This window comes from Ochotona curzoniae, unplaced genomic scaffold (genome assembly GCF_017591425.1).
Source record: "Ochotona curzoniae isolate NIBS_2020 unplaced genomic scaffold, NIBS_Ocur_1.0 contig_4612, whole genome shotgun sequence".
Classification (NCBI taxonomy): domain Eukaryota; kingdom Metazoa; phylum Chordata; class Mammalia; order Lagomorpha; family Ochotonidae; genus Ochotona; species Ochotona curzoniae.
Window position 1 is genome coordinate 6,048,341 of NW_024466343.1, and position 24,522 is coordinate 6,072,862.

A 24,522-nucleotide genomic window follows, 5' to 3' on the forward strand; every position below is an offset into this window, starting at 1 on the left:
CTATCCTTATTAGAATTATCAGAGCATATTGAATCGAGAAACTTAAGTTTACTGAATCAGGAAACCTGATTTTTAGTCACAATATGTCTAATAAGGTACTATGTGATCTTGAACAACTCCCATAACAATAATAAAAAATAGTAATGGCTTTTATTGAGCTTCTATTTTGGGCCAATGAAACCAAGCTAACAGTGATAGTGGGTCTTTTAATTTAGTTTTGGCTACTCCTAGTATAGTCTCCCCATAACTATCCTAAATCTTTACCAATTTCCCTTTTGTCTCTGATCATAGCCTTCTTAAAGGGGAAAACATAAATTCCTATCAGTGAAACTACTATTTGTGTTTCATGAAATCTGCTACCACTTTCCTAAATGATACAGGTGGGTACACCTGCAGGTACATTGGTAGATCTGCCCAGAAGTTAGAAAGTTGACAGTGACTTCTACTTTCTCTTAAAAGTAGATGATGATGCCTGCTGAGTCTGAGGGAGTAGATTCTGGAAAAGAATATCTGAAAATAAGAGAAATGATGTTACATGCCCACTGTAGAGACCAAGAGAAAAGAATCATTGAACAAACACTGGAAAAATCCTGATCACTATTGAGATCAAGATGTTATTGATGGCAATGAATTGTTCATTGCAGAATCAATTTGAGCATTATGTTGTTTCACATGATGGCTGATAGGACCAGAGAAAATAGGCCATTGATTAACTGATTAATCTAGGGTGTATATTTTGCAGGAAGGATTGACACAAGAATATCCTGGCATAAGCATTGAAGAAATTGGTATAAAAAGAAAAAAGAAAAAATAATATATTGTGGAATCTAGCCAAAATTAAGAAGGGTGTGAGTAAAAGAGTTTACCCCTCTCATTTTTCTGCTAATACCTGTGAAATGGGATCTTGGTGCTTAAAAGAGATATTACAAATCCTCCACATACCTACACAGGATTGACCTAACCCCTGCCTATTTGCAGTCTTCTCATGTGTCACACTTTCTCTTGTTCTCCACAATCAAGAAATGCCTAAGTTGGACTGAAAGAAAACCAAATGCACAGTTTTTGATGAATCCTATTTGTGTTCTTTTTCATGGGTGTCTGTTTGGGCCCGAATTTTTTTTAATCTTTTCTTTTTTTCACCAGTAGATGTATTGTTCTTCAGCCTGGCTCTCTTTCAAATTTTACTGTGAAGCCCTACAATTAATTTTTCTTTTTTAATTCCTTTCCCTTGAGGCCAAATTGGTCTCCCTGTCTCCATTCTGTCGCCCTTGTAATCTCTATACAATGATGCATAGGTTATCTTCCTACAAAAGTACATTCTCTTACTGTTCTAAAACATATGTGAAATACCACAAGCTAACTATGTCAGCAAAATCTCCACTGTTGAGGATTGGCTCTACTTTTCAGCACCTCTCTTCAACTTTCTGCACTCAACATACTATGTTCAGCCACTCTGGATACTTCACAATTCTTTATAACTCACCAATTCAAGTGTTTTCACTTTTGTTCACATTATTTACTCAATTCTTACCTTTTCCTTTTTGATGTTCTATTTATTCCTTGGTGAGCTGGTGTGACTGTCTGTTTCCCCATTAAACACAAGGGTTTATTTGGACTGAAATTTAGTCTTGGTCACTGGAGTTTAGTTTCCAATAATGATAGGATTCCCTTGCCTAGAGCAGTAGGAGTTAAAGTAAATGAGCAATTTGGGACATGTTAGGGAGCCCCTGAATAATAAGTTATATGAAAGAAGTAAAATAAGTATTTAGTAAATATTTAGCAAGTGCCTTTTAATAAAAGACTTGTTAGTAACATAAGTATAATCTCATTTGATAAGTTTTCTATTTGCATGGATGCATATTTTTAAAGGGCATTATGTACTATGAATTGAAAAAGAATTTATGGCCTAGAATGGTGGTCTAGCAGCTAAAGTCCTCACCTTGAATGCGCCGGGATCCCATATGTGCACTGGTTTTAATTCCAGCAACTTCACTTCCCATCCAGCTCCCTGCTTGTGGCCTGGAAAAGCAGTCCAGGATGGCCCAAAGCCTTGGGACCCTGCATCCATGTGGAAGACCTGGAAGAAGTTCCTGGCTCCTGATTTCAGATCAGGGAAGCACTAGCCATTGCAGTCACCTGGGGAGTGAATCATGGGACGGAAGATTTTCCTCTCTGCCTCTCCTCCTCTCTCTCTCTCTATATATATATCTGACTTTGCAATAAAATAAATCTTTAAAAAAAAAAAGAAAAAGAATTTAAAGTCTATCCTGTTTATCAGTTCTAGTACTCAAAATATTTCTAGCATAGTTATTAGATATTTGACCATCCAGAATTTGAGACAATGTTAAGGAGTCCCGGTTACAGGAATCAGTACTTTATAAATCCGTACTCTCCATCAGGTGCTTTACCATTGCCTATGTCAAGTGAAGCTGCAGTCTCAAATTTTACAGCAGACAGCTCCTCCCTTCATAAAGCTTCAAGTAGTATCGAAAGATTTACATCCTCAGGAAATGAAACAATTTTATTCAAATTCACTCTACTGTCATCATCAATGTAGGTGGTTGCACTTAAAGCAATTTTCTTTAGATGTTGACTTATTGATAAGACTCCAATTGCTGAGATATTTGACAAAATGGTTTGCACCAGGATGACTTGAAGCAGGAAAGATCAGATAGCAATGAGAGAATCTCAGAAAGATTCTACACCTGGGTTTGATATCTGTTTCCAGATTCAGAGTAAAAAGTGAGGCCGCTACAACACTACAGTTCTAGTGCTATGTCCATAAATGTAAACATGCATACATATATTTCCCATACAACCCAGTCTTTCCAGGTTTTTACTTATCTCACTTTCAAGAGCAAAGGTTAAAATAACACGAATTTCCACTTTTGAATCGGGCCAAACCACTGTGAAAAGGCAGTGACTGAGTCCTAGGCTTTCTCCAGGCCAGAGAGCTCTTCCCTCAGGGTAAGCGCACCATGAGAGAAACTTGGGAACTGGATTAAAGTCCTAGCTCCACCCTACCGCTAACAATTTGCAGCAGGACAAGTTTGGGAGGGGTTTTGGTCTTTGGGGTTGGGGCAAATGCAGCTCCCTGCAGGGTGGTGGCTGTGGGGGGTGCCCCAGCCAGGCCAGACCCAAAGCTGGGGACTTAAGCCAAAATCACTACCATCAGGAAATGACCAAGTCCTAGGCTTTGGGAGCCAGTGCACCCATAAAGGTAGAAAACCCTACCTGCTGGCTGCCCGGCAGCAAATTCTCAGGTGTTTAGTATATGTAATTGCTGCCTAGGGACATCCATGAATAAAGCCAGTGTGAGTTTAGGTGAGAGATGAATTCTGGGTGACTCCCAGTAATGGGGTCATGAAACTTTCAGGCAAGCGTCGGGATTATGACCTGGTTGCTTGGAGGGGAAAGTCCTTAAGATCTATTTGAGTCAGACTGATTCACCAGCCCAATTACAAATCCTGAGATGGGCTGTTGGCATAGAGCATCAGTCACTGCCACACACCAGTCCACACAAAAGCTATGGTTGGGGGCCTGTCTGGCAGGGCTAGGTACTGGCTGAGTGGTGGAACAGTAGATGGGTCACACTTGCCAGGGTCAAGACAATAACTGGCACGTGAGAGAACTTGGTCCAGGGTAGACCCCGTGGGGGAAGTGCGGACCCAACCATGTGGAAATACAAGTCCTGCTGGTTGGGGTGGCAATGGGCTGAGCTAGGTGTGACCATCGTACCTGTCATCACTTATGGTAAAAGGAACTTATAGCAGTCTGGGCAGGTCAAGGCAGCACCAGAAAGGTGCAATGAAAAATAGGATGTGGGGTGGGCTGAGCTACAACTGGAAGGGGTTGGACCAGGCAGGGCCAAGCAAACCTCAAATCACAAGAAAGAACAGAAATCAAGATGGAGCACATGTCATGCCAAATAGGCTCTTAGACTGACTAGTCTGCAAAACCCAGTGATAGTAGGCCACAGCATTGAAGGCAAAGGCTGAGACAGCTGAAGGGCTAAGCCAACTGGGTCAGAGTACCCACTGGCACACTTATAAATCTAGGGCTGGGAACAGGCCTGGTTGGGGAGCCAAGAGGACACAGTAGCTGGGTTGGGGTTCTCACTGTTGAGTGTGGGGGCAGGAAAGAGAGCTGTGTTCTGGTCTGGATATGGCTGCAGTCTCCCTTGGCACTAGTGTGGACTGGGACTGGCACACTGAGCCAGGCTACACTCCAACACAATCTCGGGCTCTGGAGAACCTGGGTAGATGTATGACAGATTAGGCTAGGTCTCTGTCCCTACTGAACCATGTGTGAGCAGTGTCTGGGTATGGACGAGCCTTGGCTGGACTGAAACATCCAAAAGCAAGAAATGGAATGGATTGAAGGCAAGGAAAGACAGCTGGCCCATGGAACCACCAGTATGCACAAGATCTGGCATAGGGAGAGGTTCTGATGGAGGAACTTCGAAAACTCCTCTGGCAGGTGAGCGCAAGAACCACGATAGAGAGCAACCCAGACCAGGCCAGAGAAAGATACCCACAAGCATACATCTGGCATAGGTCAGGGGAAGATCAGGCTAAACCAGTTCACATCACCTGCTGGCGAATCCGAGCACCAGAACATAGTGAGGGTCGGTCCAGGTTCGGTCCCGACACAAACCAGTGCACATTATGGAATGCCAATGTGAGGTGAGCCATAACAGATGTAGTTGCAGTGCCCAAATAGCACACATGAGAACCAGGGAGGGAGGGGGATGTTGGGCTCCCCTGCTGGACAACCACTCCCACTGGAGAGCGTGATTGCGATGGGGGCAGACCAGACCAGTCAAGGCTACAACACCTATCAGCCTCATGTGAGCTATATCAGGGAAAAGCCAGGCCGGGCTGACTTGGCAAAAATTAGAGTGGATGAAAGCTCGCTGGGCTTTGACAAAGCATCAGCTGCAAGAGGCTTGCACTGGAGGCTTAATCTGTCAAGTTAAACTCCAGAACCACCTGGAGAGTGCAGAATCTGGGAGTAGGAGTGGCCTAGTAGGGAAACAGTGGGCACCTCCCTCTTGGCTTACCACTCCACTGGAGAGCATGAAAACCAGGACAAGGGCTGTGGTGGTTAGCAGAAAGGCACACACTAGTATGTGTGTGGGCTGGATAGTAGGCTTGGTTAGGCTGAACTAGGCTTCAGTGTCCATTGACATGTATGAGGGCTAAATATGATGTGGGACAGACTGAACAAATCTGCGGTACATACTGGCAAGCAAGGGAACCAGGGTAGGGTGCAGGCCTGATGGGGGTTATGGGGAGTCTCCCAAACTAAGTTGCAGCTCCCACTGGTTTGCGAGGGTTGAGTATGAAGTAAGCAGAGTCAGGCTGGACTGCAACACCCATTGGTTCACGTGGAAGACAGTGTTTCTGTACATGTCTGGGATCACCTCAGACAAAGTTTCTTTGGAGATCCCTCCAACTGTACTTCTGATCTCAGCACCCCAACCAAGAAGAGACTATGTCAGCCAGTTGATTATGAATAGATTTCATTGTGCTTGGAACGGTGTGATTGGCAGCAATTCAGAATGCTGAACTATTAAAACTGCTTGAGCAGGACTCTAGGAGCTTGTCCCACATCAGAGACCTGGGATGGATGGGAGGCTGAGTGGGGCTTCTCCCTTTGTTTCTCCCCTGACCCCAGATACAGGGGGGAAAAAGTGGTGATATTAGTGTGGAAACAATGCTATTACCAACTTTCCTGTAGCCCTTGACTCTTTGTACCCTAATCAGCTAAAGTAAGATTCTTTTTAAGAATAACGTAAATTTCCACTTTTGCTATTGCATGTACATTTGAAATGAGTTGGAACATGCACACAAACCAACGGAAGGAAAAATCATCAAGATAAAACTGTAGATAATAATTCACTATATTTCCTTCCATTTCATCATGAGCATTTGGACAAAGGCAAAATGGAGTACAGTTTCATAGCATATGTTTTTATTTTAATATGATGTTATAAATGCATATTAACATCCATAAAGTCATTTTTCATGCAAGAGTCCATCCACTTTAACTTCCTTACTTAAATATAAGAAGTGGAGTCTCCAGAGGCTAAAGGAAGTTGGCACAGGTCACAGAGCTTGTCCCTGGCTAGAGACATGATCAGCACCTAAGCTACACTTTGCTGCCTAACCAAAGCTTCCCAAATGTAACACAAAATTCCTACAAATTCTAGAATGTGATAGGTGAATGGTACTCAGGAAAACTAGGAAGAAAAAGGTCTTAATTAACAAATTCAAAATTTTCATGAAAAAGGAAATTTTGCTTACATCAGTGTCTCATTTCTTTACAGCTGATTTTAAAAAAATCTTTTCAGCTTGTTTTATTGCTTTCATAGATTCCTCTGTGCAAATTCATGTCACATATTTTATCAGGCCAGATGCCAGCTCCCAATCCTAAAATGAATGTTTCATTTCATTAGCCACCTAATTGAAAATCATACATACTTTCTATTGATTACACATAGAATATTGATTATAGGATAAAAGGCCTAGATTCAAATCATGACTCTGCCATTCCATTTTCTGCACTAAGCTGTGCTTTGAGAAAATCACTGAAACATTACAAACTTTAATTGCTACTCCTGACAAAAAGTAATGCGAGAGTTCAAGGTTTAGATATTGAAGTTTAGCCAAACCTAAAAGTCCCTCCTTCATAACAGTACTATATGAAGAGCAATGGGGAGAAAACTTAAAGCAGAAAAAAATGTGTCTATAGCATTCAAGCAAAAAAAAGATTATGTTACAACTTTCAAAGAAAAGAGCTATCAAAAAAAAAAAAAAAAAAGACACAGAAGTTTCCAGGAATTGCTAGAGCAAAGCTCTGGCAATTAGTTAACATCATCCTTTTTTTTTAATTTTTATTTTTTATTTTTAACTTGGTGGTTACATTGTCGTATGGGGTACAGTTCCATAGGTACTGGGATTCCCTCCCTCCCCTCCCCCCATGGTGGATTCCTCCACCCCGTTGTGGGACCTCAGTTCAAAATCAGTTGATACCCCTTCACCGCAGGCATATACCAGACTCAGAGTCCAGCATCCCATCATCCAGACAAGTCCATCTGCTTCTTGGGGTGACTTTCTTTGGTCTGAAGGTATGGCCCAAAGAGCAAGATCCCGCTCAATTAAGAACCCCAGCAGCAACAGTATATTTCGTTATGGAGTTAATTGACATAGTATTGAGTAGACAATATGTTAAAATTACATGTAAGTTCTTGACAACCTCCTGCAACTATTTCAATGACACCTCATCAATTGAGGTGCACAACGAGTTTGGGGGGTGTTGCAGAGAAATCTCTCATACCTTGCCGATGGGTACTTGTTCTTTGTGTTCCATCTAACAGGACATGTGTGAGTCCTTGATGACCTATCTTTCTTTATTGGTCTCTGCTTATCTAATCCTATTAGTGTGTGTATATGAGAGTGTGTGAATGTGTGTGTGTGTAGGGGGGAAAGGGGTTTAGGAGGAACCTTGTTGGTCATTGTAGAGGGTGTAGGCCCAGAGCTGGAACTAGGTAAGGACTGAAGAAAGTTCCTCTCCCATTGTCCCGCAGGAAGTTTATTGATCTTCTGGTTCTGATGACCAATCGTGGTTCCTGGCTGTTGTTCTGATGTCATTCCTATGTGGAAGGACTCGGGCTTTTTCCATCTCGTGTAGTTTGTCCAAAAAGGGGGGATGTCTGCCCTCTGGGTTCTCAGCATCCGGAAGCATTCCAGTTCCCCGTGTTCTCTTTGGCAGTTGTGTTGACATTCTTGGTGTCCATTTTGATAGACCTTGGTGAGAGTCCAGGAGTCCTTGTGGGTGGGATATAAGCCTCCTCCTGCCCCGCTGTTCCACTCTGGGGTTCTCCCCTATTCTGTACATATGACCACCTGTAAATAGATTGTTTGGGTCGTTCCTAATTCCCCCGTATGTCATTGTAGTTCTTGCTTTGTCTAATGCTGATCTGGATCTATCAACTTTAAGATACCTATCCAGTTCCTGCAGGTTACACTACGCGGATTCCTAGCTTTTTCAAAGGAGATGAGAGATTTCTCTGTGTTCCCACCCAGTTACTGTGTATCATAAGGAATTGGCAGTATATTGGGAATTACAATCATTCAGAACATGTGGGGTGAGACCATATTAGCTGCAGGTTCGTCTGAGGAAGATTTACAGTCATTGGAAATCTTTAGGGTTGCTTGATGTCCCCCAAACACCACAGTTTCGGCATGGAGCTGTCTGAGCAGCATACAGAGAACCAAGTTCCCAGGGCTTCCTGGCCGGGCAGCCAGCAGGCGAAGCCTGGCGCCAACTGGCACACTGGCCGCCCGAAGCAGTCCCCCGAGTGAGCGTGGAGACTGCTTAGTTGCTCACCAGGTCAGAAGCGGCTGGGCCTGGGGAACCCTGGCCGCATGGCGGCCGGGGGCAAAGCCCAACATATTCCTTAAAAAAAAAAATTCAGTATGTGGATGTGGAGAAGGTGTGCAAAAAAAATACTGAATATTCTAACCACCTACCTCAGACACAGGCTGGAAAAGGCAGATTCAGTAGAAATATGACTAATTCTTCAAGCAGACAAAGAATGGTGTAAGGGAAAAAAAGTTGCACTCCAAGCCAAGAATTTTTATGCCCTACCAGCAATGGGAAATTCAGAGATTTTCTATTTTGACATTTTGCAACTGAAAGAAGATGGAGAGAAGAGCAAATCAATCCTGACCAGTCAGAGTTAATTATCTCCAATCACAAATAGTGACTCGGCAGCAAGGAAGAAAGAAAGAAGATAATTAGGACAAGAGTCCCCGAGGGAAGGAGAAGTGAAGGAGCCTGCATGCTGAGTGCCTCAGCAGAAGTAATCTCCACACATATTGTTGACCCAGGGAAAATTATTTAATTGATTGGTTACATTTTCCCTAAGAGAAGAGAGAATGAAGGTTAGAAGGAGGAGAAATTATTGTTGGAGAGAAACGGGTGAAGGTAAGAAGAGAAAGATTAAACAAAAAGTAGTGAGACTAAAGTAGGCAAACCAATAAGGTTATCTATGATTTAGCTAAAGGAAAAAAGAATTGGGGATCTAGGGTTATTAAAAGAAGTAATCCAAAGCCCAGCAATAGTTCTCAGTGTGATGAAGAATCACCAATGCCATCAGACAGCATTTCAACACAAAACATTTGCTTAATTGGTAGAGTCCAGTCCAGGTCCTCCAAGCAAGGTCATGCACTACCTCTATCAGGCTCCTTCCTCTCCTTAGTCCTAGGATATTGGAGCAGCTGTTGGAGTCCACCCACACTCTAAAAGAACAAACAGAAGGTTTAGAAAAAGATGTTCTATAGAAAAAAATAGATAAAAGCAAAATACACAAACATTTTACAAATAAAAGATCAGAAAAAATAAATAAGCATGAGAAAGTCTCAGTATACATGGACTGCAACATCTACTGTTCTACCTCTCACGTGGCTGCAACATCCAGGGCTAAGTCGGACTGAAGCCAGGAATCCTTGATCAAGGTCTCTGAGGTAGGTTTGGGACCCATGCATTTTGCCAACTTTCACTGCTGTTACAGACCACCAGGACTCCAACAGCAGCTGATATGTGATGCCAGTGTCACAGGAGGCAGCTTAACACACTACACTGCAATGTCAGAACCAGGAAATCAAAATCAAATTCTAGGTGAAATTCATACTTTGCACTCATTATACACACTTTAGTACTGGATAGGGCTGCCATTTCTATGAGGTGTTCTTTTTTATTTCTTCTCCCATTAATTTTTGTCTGTTTCTGAGTTATTCTATAATTTTGTTGATAGGATGCCTATATTAAGGTTTGCATTTTAAAATTTTTCCCGAACTCTATAAGGATATAGATCATCTTACACTGATTTATTTAGAGACATTCTTAAGCATTCAATAAATATGAAATAAATACCACAGCTAAATCAGATTAGGATTAAAATTAGTCTTTTTATTTGTTTGCATTTTATATTACACTGAACTAAACACATTCAGACAAGAATTGGTACAGAACGTTGAGCAAGAGGAGACTTGAGCTGATTTACTTCCTGCGGTTTACGTCATTTATTGTAGGGATATACTACAAGTGTTGCTTTCCTTCACCCTCTGCTGTCCATTCTGGTAACTGCACCTTCTTTCAACTTATTTAGAAGAACCTGCATTCCTTCAAGCTCTTGCAACTGACTAAAATCAGTTTTCCAATATACTATTTATAATATCACTTAATTTTGCTGGAGGAAGAGTAAATTAAAAGTCCACAAGCAGAAAGAAAGTGACTTACTTAGCACAAAAGAACACAAGTTGCAGATATTTTATAAAAGTCATTTGTCAAAGTACTGAGTATTTGTAATGTTCTTAGACCTGCTTTGCCCAAAATGAGAGTCGCTAGCCAAATATGCCTAAGGGACTGGAATTTAGTCTACTTTTAAATAATTTGCAGGTAAAGACTGAAACAGTCTGGATAAGCCAGTAATTCCACTCACAGTGACATACCCAAATACTGAAAGCAAGAACTTTAATAGTTACTTAAATGGAAATCTACATTGTAGCAATCTCATAACAGCCAAAATATAGAAATAATCCAAGCATCCTTCCTCATATAAATGGATAAACAAAATGTTATCTATTTTGAAACATAATTATATAATATATAAATATATTTATATATGAATATATTTAATAATAAGATATTATGAAATATAATTGAATCATTTTTTAAAAAACTAATCCTGGCACATGCTGCAGCAGTAATGAACCCAAAAAACATAATGTTAGGTGAAATAGGCCAGACACAAAAAAACAAATATTGTATAATTTCATTTGAATGATAATAAATCTGCAATAAACAAATTCCTGGAGGCACAAAATAGATTAAAGCTTACTAGGGTGTAGAAAGGGTGGAGAATATGAAGTTATTATTTAATAAGCACAGAGTTTCTGTTTGAGTAATGAAAACGATTGGGAATAAATAGTGGGAATATAATCATTGTCACTGAGTTAGACACCTGCAATTATTAACAGAACAACACTTCTGTTGTGCTTTAACCCAATTAAAAAAAAAAAAAACTTTAAACAGGGGCAGGTGTTTGGTCCAGCAGTTAAGCCACCACTGGGGCACTTGCATTCTATGTCAGAGTGCCTGAACTAGAGTCCTACCTTCCCCTCCTCCTTCTCCTTTTTTCTCCTCCTCCTCCTATTTGTTTATTTGAGAGAGAGAGGGAGAGATGTTCCATCCTGTGATTCACTTCCCAAATAGCTGCAATGACCAGAGTTTTGCAGGTGTGAAGTCAGATGTCAGGAGTTTCTTCTGGGTCTCCAACATAGATGCACTAGCCAAAGCACTTGGCCTGATCTTCTACTGCTTTCTCACAGGATCCTAAATGAAGCAGCCAGAATTTGAACCGGTACCCATAAGGGATACCAGCACCAAAGATGGAAGCTTAATTTGATATACCACAGTGCCAGCCTGCCTTTTGTTTCTAATTCTAGCTTCCTGAGGTACAAGTGATGACTCAAGTACTCCAGTCCCTGCCACCCATGTGGGAGACCTGGATTGAGTTCCTAATTCCTGGTTTCAACCAGCCCTAGCTCTGGCTGCTGCTGGTACTTGGCAAGAGAACCAGCAGATAGAGTATCTCCCTTTGTCTCTCTGCTTTTCAAATACATTGAAAAATTAAAATTAATAGAAACCTGGAGATAGAACTATAGCTTTGCTAGTGACATTTTCCCTAAACTGGCCTAAGCCAAACCAGTACCTCCCTGTAAGACTGGCTCATTTGGCCATCTCAGTAACTCCAGCTCCCCATAAACCAACAGTGTGACCACAAGGCAGAGAACAAAAATGAGGATATGCAGAAGAGATGCAACAGGACTTGGTAATGTCACACTCAAGTGCTGGAGAAATGTAGAGGACATGGTGCCCATACCAAGAAGAAATTTGACAAGAAGTTCAACACCATCTGCCACTGCACTGTGAGGAGCAATTAGGACTGTTCTGTGACACCTAAAACCAACCACTTCCTCTTCTCCTACATTGATCAGCGCGAGGCTACTCTTTTGTTCAAATCTGGTTAAAAACATGAACTCTTGTTATCCTACAACAAGAACTGCAGCCTACATTCCAAATTTCTGAGACATTTTTCCACCTTGCAAGGGGCTTTGCTATGTTTGGACAAGGGCATTTTCTGCACTAACTGGTTCTTACAGAAAAAAAGCTCTAAACAACTTACATTTATATTACCTTCCTATTCCATACTTTCATGTATTTCTATTTATTTTCAATCACATACTTATCTGCCCCATGTTTTTGTTTCTTCTGATTCATTCCTCCAAAAAATTAATCATTTAGAAGTGTGAAAAATAATGAATAAATTGAAAAAAACAAAAAATTAAGCAAAGTAATATATTTTCCTGCTAAACATAACTTGGTTTTGATAGCAATGCACTCCATTTGAATGTTATTGTTGCACAGTAATGTGTATATCAAGAACAGGAATGTATTTTCTGACATTGCTTAAGAACACGCCACCAATTGTGATATGAAGTTGGGGGTGCTTAGACATTCGGTGAAATACCATCTTAGGTGTGTCTTGGAAGATGTTTTTGGATGAAATTAATATTGAATCAGTAGACTAGGTAAAACAGATGCCCACTTCCCCATGTGGGTGTATGGACCACAACTAATCCATTAAGGAGCTAAGTACAAAATTCTTGCTGTCTGAGTAGTAGAGCTGTAATCTCTCTCTTTTTTTTTAATGATTTATTTATTTTTATCACACAGTCAGACATACAGAGAGGAGGAGAGACAGAGGGGAAGATATTCCATCCAACAATTCACTCCCCAAGTGACCACAATGGCCAGTGCTGCGCTGATCCAAAGCCTGGAGCCAGGAGCTTTCCTCCAGGTCTCCCGCACAGATGCAGAGTCAGAAGGCTTTGGACCGTCCTGGACTGCTTTTCCAGGCTATAAGCAGGGAGTTGGATGGGAAGTGGAACTGCCAGGATTAGAACCGGAGCCAATATGGGATCCCTGGCATTCAAGGCGAGGACTTTAGCTTCTAGCCCATCACGCTGGGCCCCAAGAGCTGGAATCTCAACCTTCAGACTCAGCCTGTAAGCTGGCACTTCTCCCAGATCTCAAGATTCCAAATACAGATCTGAGGTCTCTGGGACCTCCACAAAAATGAGACGCAGTTTCTTTTAACAGATCTCTCCCTTTACTCTCTTTATCTCTTCTTCTAGATGGATAGCTAGGGGAGAAGCTGGATAAATAGATGAGAGAGAGAAAGAGAGAGAGAGATGTCAGATAAAATATAGCAGTAAAATCGCTTTATAAAGGACAAGATGGGACAAGTGGGTATCACTTGCAGAAGTAAGAAATAAGATTCCATCCTTCACCTTATACAAAAATCAGCTCTACATATGGTCCAGGCCTGGGTGTCGGGCAAGCTGGGCAAAGTAACTTTATCCATCGGCAAGTGTATGGATTGGTTTTGGAAGGCAATGGACCAGGCAGGGCCAAGCAAACCTTAGCCCACTGGCTAGTGCAGAAACTAAGCTAGAGTGGAGATCGATCTGGGCTAGGCTATCATACCTTCCAGTTTGCAAGAGCCAGGGATGGGAGCAGACTGAGCAGTGCCAGGTTGCAGCACCCACTAGCGAGAGTTGGGACTAGGGGTAGCTGGGGTCAGGCCAAGCTGTAGCATCCAAAGTCAAAGGCCAAGACAGGTCAAGTGCTATGCCAATCTGGCTCAAAGCAAGCAAGCACTGGTATACGTGATACCTGTGACTGGGAACAGGCCCAGGTGGAGAGCTAAAGGGATGCCCTGGCTGAGTGGTGATTCCCTCTAGTGAGCACTAAGGCTGGAGTGGGGGCTATAATCTGGTCTGGACATGGCTGCAGTCTCTCTTTGCACAAGTGTGGACTGGGCCTGGAGTGTGCCAGATTGGGCTAGACTCCATCACCCACTGGAGCATGTGAGAACCAGGATGGGTGTCAGATGAGCTGTGCTAGGTCTCTGTCCCTCAGGAGCCATGTGTGAGCTGTGTCTGGGTGTGGACCAGGCTTTGCTGAGTGGAAGCACCCAACAACAAAAGCCAGAAAGGGTAAGGGCCAGTCAGAAAAGGCCACTGTTCCTGCTAGGACAGTAGGTTGACTAAGTAAGGCTGACCCATGGACCCACTGGTATGTGGGGGATCTGGCACTGAGAGAGGTACTGATGGAGGAATTTGGCAATTCCTCTGTTGGGACACAGTCTCTGCAGGTGAGCACAAGAACCAAGCCAGGGAGCAGTCCAGACCAGGCCAGATAATGGTAGTCTTCGGCCTATCTTTGGCTCAGGTCTAGGGCGAGCAAAGCTAGGCAAGTTCCTATCACCTACTGGCAAATTCGAGAGCCAGAATGGTGTGTGGGTCAGGCTTGGTCAGGCCACAATACCTGCCAGGTTACATTAGGGCTGGGACTGGGGGCTGTCTGGGTTGAGCTGGGCTAGGCTATTGCCCCACCAGTGTGAGCTAGAACTGGGGGCAGTGCCAGGCTGGGCCAGGCTAGGGCACCCACTGTTAAACGCCGAGGTGAGGTGAGCCATGCCAGAATGGGCTGCAGCCCTCAACCAGCATACATGAGACCCAAGGGTAGAGGGCGAACACAGTAGGCTGGCTGCATGTTCTCCCTTGCTGTAATACTACTCCAACTGATGACCATGAAAGCTGGGATTGGGGGCAGATCATGCTGGGCAGGATTGCAATACCTGTTGGCCTACATGTGAGCTGGATTGGGGAAAAGCTAGGCTGGGTTGAGTGTTCCTACTGGTGCAAGCATAACCCAAAGTAGCTATGGGTTGGTTGGACTTTCCTGCATCATCAGCTGTGAGATGCTGGCAAGGGGCTAATTCTGTTAGCCTAAACTGCAGAACCACCTGGGGAGTATAAGATCCAGGAATGGGAGTAGGCCCATTAGGGAATCAGTGGACACCTCCCTCTTGGGTTGTCACTCCCACTGGCAAGTATGGAAACGAGGACTAGGGCTAGGCGTGGGTAGACAGAGTAGCGCCCACCAGAACCAGTGTGGACTGGATAGTGGGACTGGTTGGGTTGAGCTAGGCTTCTATGCCCATTGACATGCACAAAAGCTGAATAGGATATATGATAATCTGCTATACATATTGGCAAGCATGGGAACTAAGGCAGAGGGCAAGCCTGGTGGGGTTATTGTGGGTTGCCCCAATTAGGCTGCAGCTCCCACTGGTTGATGAAGCCAAGTGTGTGGTGAGCAGGACCGGGCTGGGCTGCAACACCAATTGGTTTGCATAGAGGACAAGGATGGAGACAGAATTGACCCAGCAATTGCACCCATAAGTGTGTGCATAGGCTGACTTGGGGAACAGACTGTGCTGGACCCTGTATTGGCAAGCATACCCGAGAATTGGGTCTGGGATCACTTCAGATGAGGTTTCTTTGGGGATCCCCCAATTGAATCACTGGAATCAGAACTCCAACCATGGAGAGAATTGCAGGTTCCATGGTCCAACTGTGGAATGTATGTGTCAGAGCTGGGCCTCCTCAATGACTTAGACAAAACAGTGGACAACATAGCCAGTTGCACATGGAGGATACAATGGTACATTAGAGCCTACAGAGGACACCTGGCACCATAACAAAGGACAAAGAGCAAAACAAACTGATTAACTATGCCAGCCAAGTATTGGCAGTGAAAATCTAGGCAAACGGAGACTCTAACATGGGCTATGTTAGCCAGTGGATTCTGGAGAGATTTCATTGTGCTTGGAATGGTGAAATTGGCAATAATTCAGACCTGTTGAACTATGAAAACCACTTGAGGGGCCCAGCACGGTGGCCTAGCAGCTAAAGTCCTCTCCTTGAATGTGCCAGGATTCCATATGGGCACCTGTTTCAATCGCGGCAGCCCCACTTCCCATTCAACTCCCTTCATGTGGCCTAAGAAAGCAGTCGAGGACAGCCCAGATTCTTGCATTCCTGCACTCATGTGGGAGACCTGGAGGAGGTTCCTGGCTCCTGGATTCAGATCAGCACAGCACCTGCCATTGCGGCCACTTGGGGAGTGAATCATTGGACCAGTGAATCAATCTCCTCCTCTCTATATGTCTGACTTTTCTGTAACAATAAATAAATCTTAAAAAAAAAAAAAACACTTGAGCATGCCCCACTTCAGGGCCCCTGGGATGCATGAAAGGCTGGGTGGGGTTTCTCCCTGTATCTCTCTTCTTACCCCAGATACAGAAAGAGAGAGAGAGAATGTGGAAACAATGGTCTTACTCACTTTCCTGTAGCCCTTGACTTGTATGCCCTAATCAACTATGCAAAGATTATAAAAATAATAGTTAAAAAAAAAACTATTTAGCAAGATGGACTTCAGCACTAAAGAAAAGAAAATCTGAGTCAGTCATCAGAACTTTGTTCTGCCACATGTACACAGTCATCCTGGTGAGACGAATTGTATTGGTGAGACTATTTTTTTTTAAAGGTAATTATTTAGTTTGAAAGGAAAATTTACAGAAAGAGGAGACACAAAGAGCGACAGATCCTCTATCTGCTGGCTCACTTGCCAAATGACTACAACAGCCAAAGCTGGGCCAACTTTTCTCAAGTATACAAAACACATTACTCTTAGGATAAGCAGGCATGTGGCATAGGGGTTAACACACCACCAGGGATGCCTATATCTCATATCAGAGAGCCTGGCTTTACATTCTACCTTTGCTTCTAATCCAGCTTCTTCTAATTTATATCCCAGAGAGGCAAGATATTCCAAGTCCTCAGCTCTCTGCCATCCACATGGAAAACCCAGGCTGAGTTTCTGGCTCCTGTTTCAGCATGGCCCTACCCTGGCTGTAGTGGGCATTTAGGAAGTTAAGCAGCATATGAAAGATCTCTGCCTCTCTTTCTTCCTCTCTCTTCTTTTCAAATAAATGAAAATAAAATTTTAAAATATTTTTAAAACCTCTGACATTGCTTATATTTTTTTAGGCGCTCTATGCAGAAAGTTTCCAGGAAGGATCCAAAATATGTGAGTCACCCATTTATAACATTTTTCTTGAGTACAAACACAACTGGCAGGTGATGTGACCTTATGTCAATGTCTTCCTCCTTAAGCTTGACCCAATGTGTTCTTGAGTTGCAAGCCTGTTATTTAGATTCCCTGTTCCTGGGGATGTTGTATTGTTTACCAGCCTAAGGTCTATGCCATCTAGTTACTCTCTATTCTGGCATGGACTTGGGACAGTCAAACACAATCTAAAACCTGAAACTCTGCTGAGACAGCCCCTACATTATTTTACCTTTTATCAGATCATTTCACCTAATGCAGGATTCAAGAGATCTTATATCAAATTATAACTACGGAACAATTTAAGAGGCAGCAGAGGTAGATAAGAAATTCTTTAATCTCTCAAAACCAATAGTTGGGAAAACTCCTGGTTGGGAAATAATCTCAAGACAAGGTAGGGAAAAGTCACTGTGATGTCCTGCCACAACACTTAAAAAAATTATTTATTTTTATTGGAAAGGCAGATATACAGAGAGGAGGAGAGACAGAGAGGAATATCTTCCATCCAATGGTTCACCCCCAAGCAGCCACAACAGCTGGAGCTAAGCCAATCAGAAGCCAGGAGCTTCTTCTGGGTCTCCCACGGGAGTGCAGGGTCCGAGGGCTTTGGTCTGTCCTCGACTACTTTTCCAGGCCACAAGCAGGAAACTGGATGGGAACCAGGGTCTGGGATTAGAACTGGTGCCTATATGGGATCCTAGCATGTTCAAGGCAAGGAGTTTAACCACTATGCTATTGTGCCAGGCCCACCACAGGCAATTTTAACAGAGAAAATTCCAGCCTCCCACTGACCGTCAGTGCAGGCTGCGGAGCTCAGAGACACCACTTGGCTCTGTAAGGAAAGCCACATTTCTTCCCTCCCTTGCTAAACCCCTCCACACCCCACCCAAGTGCTAAACCCAGTTGGGTGTGGTGAAGCCCTGGCTGACTATGCTCTACCCAGCAGACAAATGCAATGATGCTGCTATCAGAAGTGACAAGAATCAGTCAGAACAACTGACGGGGTGGAAAGCAAAATACCCCCACACACACCACACACACATCCTGCAATTGTGAGAGTTCTACGTATAAGTCTGGAGCTACACTGACTCAATGTAATCAGGGACGAGGGGGTCCATCAGCTTCTTGAGACTACAACAGAAGCACCACATCAAAAAATCCAGACCCAACTTTTAGAAGTTTCCTCTGTACCTCCTTTCACCTGGCTTCCACTCGGGCCATCTAAGTAATGACCCCATGGTGCCTTGCAATATGAACACTGTAACAATCAGTAGTAATGTTCTCAAACCCACTGGAATCTGCCCAGTGGTACCTAGGGAAGAACCTACCTGTATTGACCACTCTGAAGTCACACCTACCAGTTTAAAATCTCTTGTATACTGTGTTGTCACCTTTTAGACTTGGAACAGGGTTCAGTTCACACAATCCTCAGCACTAGGACCAGGGTTTTGGAATTAGAAGCCCCAGCACCAGATACACTCTCCTAGCAGGACCTCAGGAAAGTCCTACCTGCATCCCACAACCTAGCCATAGTTATTGGTCCCACAGCACTGGCACCTTTCAGGCTTGCCAATAGGACAATGGCACAGCACACTCTGTATTCCATAGCTCCAAGAATAGAACCCTGACTATCACAAGCTTTAGTGTAACTGATAGCTACTCTCTAACTCCAAGTCATACTTTTATTCTTAAAAACTGCTTCATTGGGCTGTGAATGGGATTGGGGAGAGGCGCGACCTTGGGCCTGGGAGTTTAAACTTCCAGCAGCCTCCCTGCTGCTGGTGGGTCTCAGGACGGAGCGTCTCATGCCTGAATCCCAGACCACAGCCACCATGTGCATGTGGTAAGCTGTCCCCGTGCTGCCTGGGCTCTGGGATCTGCTCCCTTTAGGGTGAGTAGACTGAGGGGGAAGGTCTCCATGACTGGGCAGGTCCAGGGCCCATGCACCACCCTCATTGGGCTGTGAATGGGATTGGGGAGGGGTGTGAACTTGGGCCTGGGAGTTTAAACTTCCAGCAGCCTCCCAGCTGCTGGTGGGTCTCAGGATGGGGCATCTCATGCCTGGATTCCAGACGCCAGCCACCACATGCACGTGGTGAGCTGTCCCCGTGCTGCCAGTGTGCCATTTGGCGCCAGGCTCTGCCTGCTGGCCACCTGACCTGGACCTCTGGGGTTTTGGTTCTTTGAATTGCTGCTTAGGTAGCTCCAGGTTGAACCACTGTGCTTCTAGGACGTGAATCAATCCTAAAGACTCCCAATGACAGTAACTCTTTCTTTGCAGAACTTGTAATCACTGAATAATGCTTACCACCAAATACCAGTCCATATAAAAGCTATGGCTTGGGGCTTCTCCAGCAGAATCATATCCTGTTACCTGGCATGATGTTGGATCAGGAGAAGGGTCATATTAAGCAGGGCCATTACATTAACTAGCACTCAAGAACCATAACTGGGGGTAGATTCTGTGGGGGATGTGTGGGCCACACCCAGTGGAAATTCTAGCCCCACTGGTTAGCTCAACAGTTTGGGTAGTGATAGACTAAGCTAGGTGTGATCAAGAAGCCTGCCATCAATCACAGGTAAGGGGACCCGCAATAGTCTGGACTGGTCAAGGCAGTAGCACCCAAATGTGCATCCTGATTAGGGTGTGGGGTGTGATGGGCTGCAATGTTCACCAGCTCATACAAGGCCAAATAGAAGGCCAGACTTCGTCAGAAACAGGCCTAAACCCAATGGCACGTATGGAAACTGGGTCTGGGAGTGAATCAAGTGGAGGAACTTGGAAAACTCCCTTGGCGAATCATAGGTCCCATTGGTGAACATGTGGTCCAGACCTGGGGGTCGGACAAACTGGGCAAAGTAGCTCCAACAGCTGCCCAATGTGTCAATTGGTAACAGAACAGGGTGGACTGGGCAGGACTAAGCAAACCTTAGCCCACAAGTGAAATTAGAGACCAGAATGGAGCACAGGTCATGCCAAGCTAGGCTCTTGCACCTACTGGTCTGCATGAGCCAGGAACACTAAGCCACGGTGTCTAAGGCAGAAGTCCGGACAGGTGAGGGGCTGAGTTAAGCTGAGTCAGAGCAACCAGGGGTTGGATACATTATCCTGGGCCAACAATTGTTTCCTTTTAGGATCTGGAACATGTCACTCCATTCTCTTCTGGCCTATAAACTTTCCTGAGAAGTCTCCTGTGAGTTTAATTGGCATTCCTTTACATAACACTTGATTTTTTTTTTCACGTGCACATTTCAGGATCTTTTCCTTATGTTCGATTGAAAAGAGCTTGGTTATCATGTGTCATGGTGAAGATCGCTTTTGGTCAAGCCTGTTGGACATTCTATGCTCCTCCTCAATGTTGTTTCCCAATTCTTTCCCTAGATTAGGGAAATTTCCCCTTATAATCTCATTGAATACACCTTTAACATCAATTTCTCTTGTTGCATGTATGTTACATTCAAGGTTTACTATTACAAAAACAATTCTAGGCCCTGGTGCGATAGCCTAGCAGCTAAATCCTTGTATTGCGTGACGCAGTATCCTATATGGGCGTTGGTTTGTGTCCCGGTTGCCCCACTTCCCTTCCAGCTCCCTGCTTGTGGCCTGGAAATGTAGTAGGAAATGGCTAAATGCCTTGGGCCCCTGCAGCCATGTAGGAGACCTGGATGGAGCTCCTGGCTCCTGGCTTCAGATTGGCCATTGTAGCCACTTGGAGAGTGAACCAGCAGACGTAAGATCTTTCCCTCTGCCTCTCCTTCTCTCTGTAAATCTGACTTTCTGATGACAATAACAAATCTTTTCAAAAGCTCCTAAAATATTTCACAGTGTGAAAGGAAGAAATAAGCATGGAATTTGGCAATATGGAAATGACTGTCTTTGGAAGAGCAGTTTCGATGGCAGAGACAAGGAAAAGCCCTCAGACATTTCTCAAAAGAACAGGTTCAAATGGCTAACAGACATATGAAGAGATGCTCAGGCTCCCTAGCCATAAGAGAGATACAAATGAAAACCACCTTGAGGTACCACATAATTCCAGTGAGACTGGCCTACATTCACAACTCAGCTAACAACACCTGCTGGCATGGATGTGGGGAGAAAGCCACCCTCCTTCACTGCTGGTGGGAGCGTAGGCTAGTATAAATCAGTATGGAAAGTGCTTGGAAAATTGCAAATAAACATGCCATATGACCCAGCTATCCTGCTTCTAGGAATATACCGAAAAGAAGTGAAATCTGCATGTGAGAAGGGGATCTGTAATCCTATATTTGCAGCAGCACAATCTACAATAGCAAAGATGTGGAAACAATCCAGATGTGCGTCCAAACGAGAGTGGTTAAAGAAACTGTGGTACATTTACTCCATGCAATATTATTCAGCTATTAAGAAGAATGAAATTATTCTGTTTATAACCAGATGGTCCCAACTAGAGACCATTATGCTCAGTGAAATGATTCAATCACAAAAGAACAAATACCATATATTCTCTCTAATATAAGGAAACCACCATGGAAAGTGTAACTCCAATAGTCCAGTCTGTACTGCTTTTTGATTGTTGGGTTTTTTTTTTTTTTTTTGCTGTATCCCATGTGTTTTGATGATTTTATTTCAATTTGTTTCCTTCCAAATAATCTCTTTTCTCTAGTCGAATTCATCACGTGTTCATGAACTATATGATGGCATCATTTTTCCCAAGAGACTTCTATGCTTACTTTTTGTCACTTATGTGTTGGTTACTCAGTGGTGCGTTATTTTTTCAAGGTGCTATAATTTGTTGTTGATGTTGTTGCTGTTGTTGATGTGGCTGTTCTAACTCATACCGGTTGTTGACCTCGTTTCATGGCTTCTCAATTACACTAATGTATAGTGATGGAGTATTGGGGTCTATCATATACAGATGTGGGGGTACAATGGAACATGCATCCCTGCATCCAGATGAAAGATGGATTCCCAATGAAACTGTTAGACATGTGCAGAATCAATAATTGCAAAAACTTGAAAGTAACCGAAATGCCCATCAACAGAAGACTGGGTAAAAAAGCTATAGTTCATTTACTCCATGGAAAACTACTCAGCTATTAAAAAAAAGAAAAGAAAAGAAAAGAAAAGAAAAGAAAAGAAAAGAAAAGAAAAGAAAAGAAAAGAAAAGAAAAGAAAAGAAAAGAAAAGAAAAGAAAAGAAAAGAAAAGAAAAGAAAAGAAATGCAGTTCTTTGTGGCCAAAAGAGCCCAACTGAAAATCATTATGCTAAGGGAAATGAGCCAATCCCAAAAGGTTAGTTACCACGTTTGCCTTAATTTAAGATGAAATGATGTCAATCTGAAAAACAGTACCTGTAAACTGCAATATTATTTCAATCCCAAACAGCTTGTATCTCATGCAATAAGATATTGTGAAGTAACCAATGAACCAACAATCAATGTGAGTCAGACTGCTTATGATCTACATCAAAGAGTTATAAAACCTAATATACTTTTAAGACCCTATGCTATTCAGAAATGGGGCAGGGGAGCAGAGAAATCTTCCATCACCCTATAATGTGTGAGGAAGACATGAAGTATAACCTATGAGGAACATAACAGATAACTTATACACAACAGACTCAAATCAGCATTAGACAATAGTTTAACTATAAAGACATATAGAGGGAATCAAGAGTGATCCTGAAAACCTCGTAACAGGTCATATGCACGGAGCAGAGGGGAACCCCAGACAGAGCAGGCAGACAGGAGGAGGCTTGTATCCCAACCCTGGAGACTCCCAGATCCTCACCAAGGACCATCAGTACAGGCACCAAGGACTACATCCCAACTGCCAAGGAGACCACAGGGAATTGGAGTGCTTTCAAAGGCCAAGAACTCTGAGGTCATCCACCCCTGTTTGGACCTACCACATGGGATGGAAGAAGTCCAAATCCTCCCTCACAGGATCCAAGGTCATTGGAACAACAGCCAGGATCCATGAGCAGTCCGCAGAAACAAAAGAACAGTAAGCTTCCTTCGGGACTAGGGAGAGGATCTTTCTCTGGTCCTTACCTAGTTCCAACTTTGGATCTCCACCCTCTCTTGCAATGACCATCAGGGTCACTCTGGAGCCCCCCCAAACACACACACACATAAACACACACACACAGAGACAAATTAGAATAGACAGAGAACAACAAGAAATGCTTAGAACCAGACAGGAAACAGTCAGTGTGGACTCAAACATACCTTACTAGGTAGGACACAAAGATTAGCTACTCCTCACTAAGGCATTGAAGATTTCTCTGCACACCTCTCCTAAAACTGTTCTGCACTTCAACTGTTGACATATGCCTTGTTAGAGTTATAAGCCAGTTTAGACTATCCTCAAATCTGCCAAGATCAGTAAAAATTATGCTTCAACACTATAAACTGCTAAATACTGAAATGAAAATAGACACAAGACAGCTGAATAGTACCCTATAGCCACTTTAAGGTGTATAGAAGCCGGTTGTATATCAACTAAAATTGAAATTTCAATGAAGTAGTCACAGGATGTGGTTAAGAACTTGCATTTTTAAACATATTTGTTACTCAATACCATGTCAATTAATTCCATAATGTTGTAAATTGTTGTTGATGTTATGTTGTGGCTTTTAATTGATTGGGATGATATTCTGCCAGCTCTGCCTTCAGACCAGAGATGGTCTCCCCAAGAAACCACTGAATTTATCTGGACAATAAGATGCTGGACTCTATGCTTGGTATACACTTGTAATGAAAGAATCTTGACTTAATTTGAACTGTAATACAGCAACAAGGTGGAGGAATCCACCCTGGGGAGAGGGCACGGGAAGGGGATGCGGGAAATCCCAGAGCCTATGAAACTGTGCCACATAATGCAATGTAATTAATAAAAGAAAAAAAAAGATTCTGGATTCAAAATTGGGCTCTCTTCATATCCCCCCCTTTAAAAAAATTTCTTGTGTTTGTAAATGGATAATACTATGAATGCTGCCTTTGTGCTTTATGATAATTGGATGAATTCATGCATCTGAAGCACTAAAAACATCTTCCTTCTTGGGAAAAGCTCATGCTTAAGATATTTGAGCAGTTAACAGCTGAGCTGACTTTATTTTTTTAAGATTTATTTATTTTATTGGAAAGTCAGATGTACAGAAAGGAGGAGAGACAGAGAGGAAGATCTTCCATCCAATGATTCACTCCCCAAGTGACTGCAATGGCCTGTGCTGCGCCAATCCAAAGCCAGGAGCCTCTTCCAGGTCTCCCACGTGGGCTTTGGGCCGTCCTCCACTGCTTTCCCAGGCCACAAGCAGGGAGCTGGATGGGAAGTGAGGCTGCCGGGATTAGAACCGGTGCCAATATGGGATCCCAGCACATTCAAGGCGAGGACTTTAACCATTATGCCATCATGCTGGGCCCCTGTGCT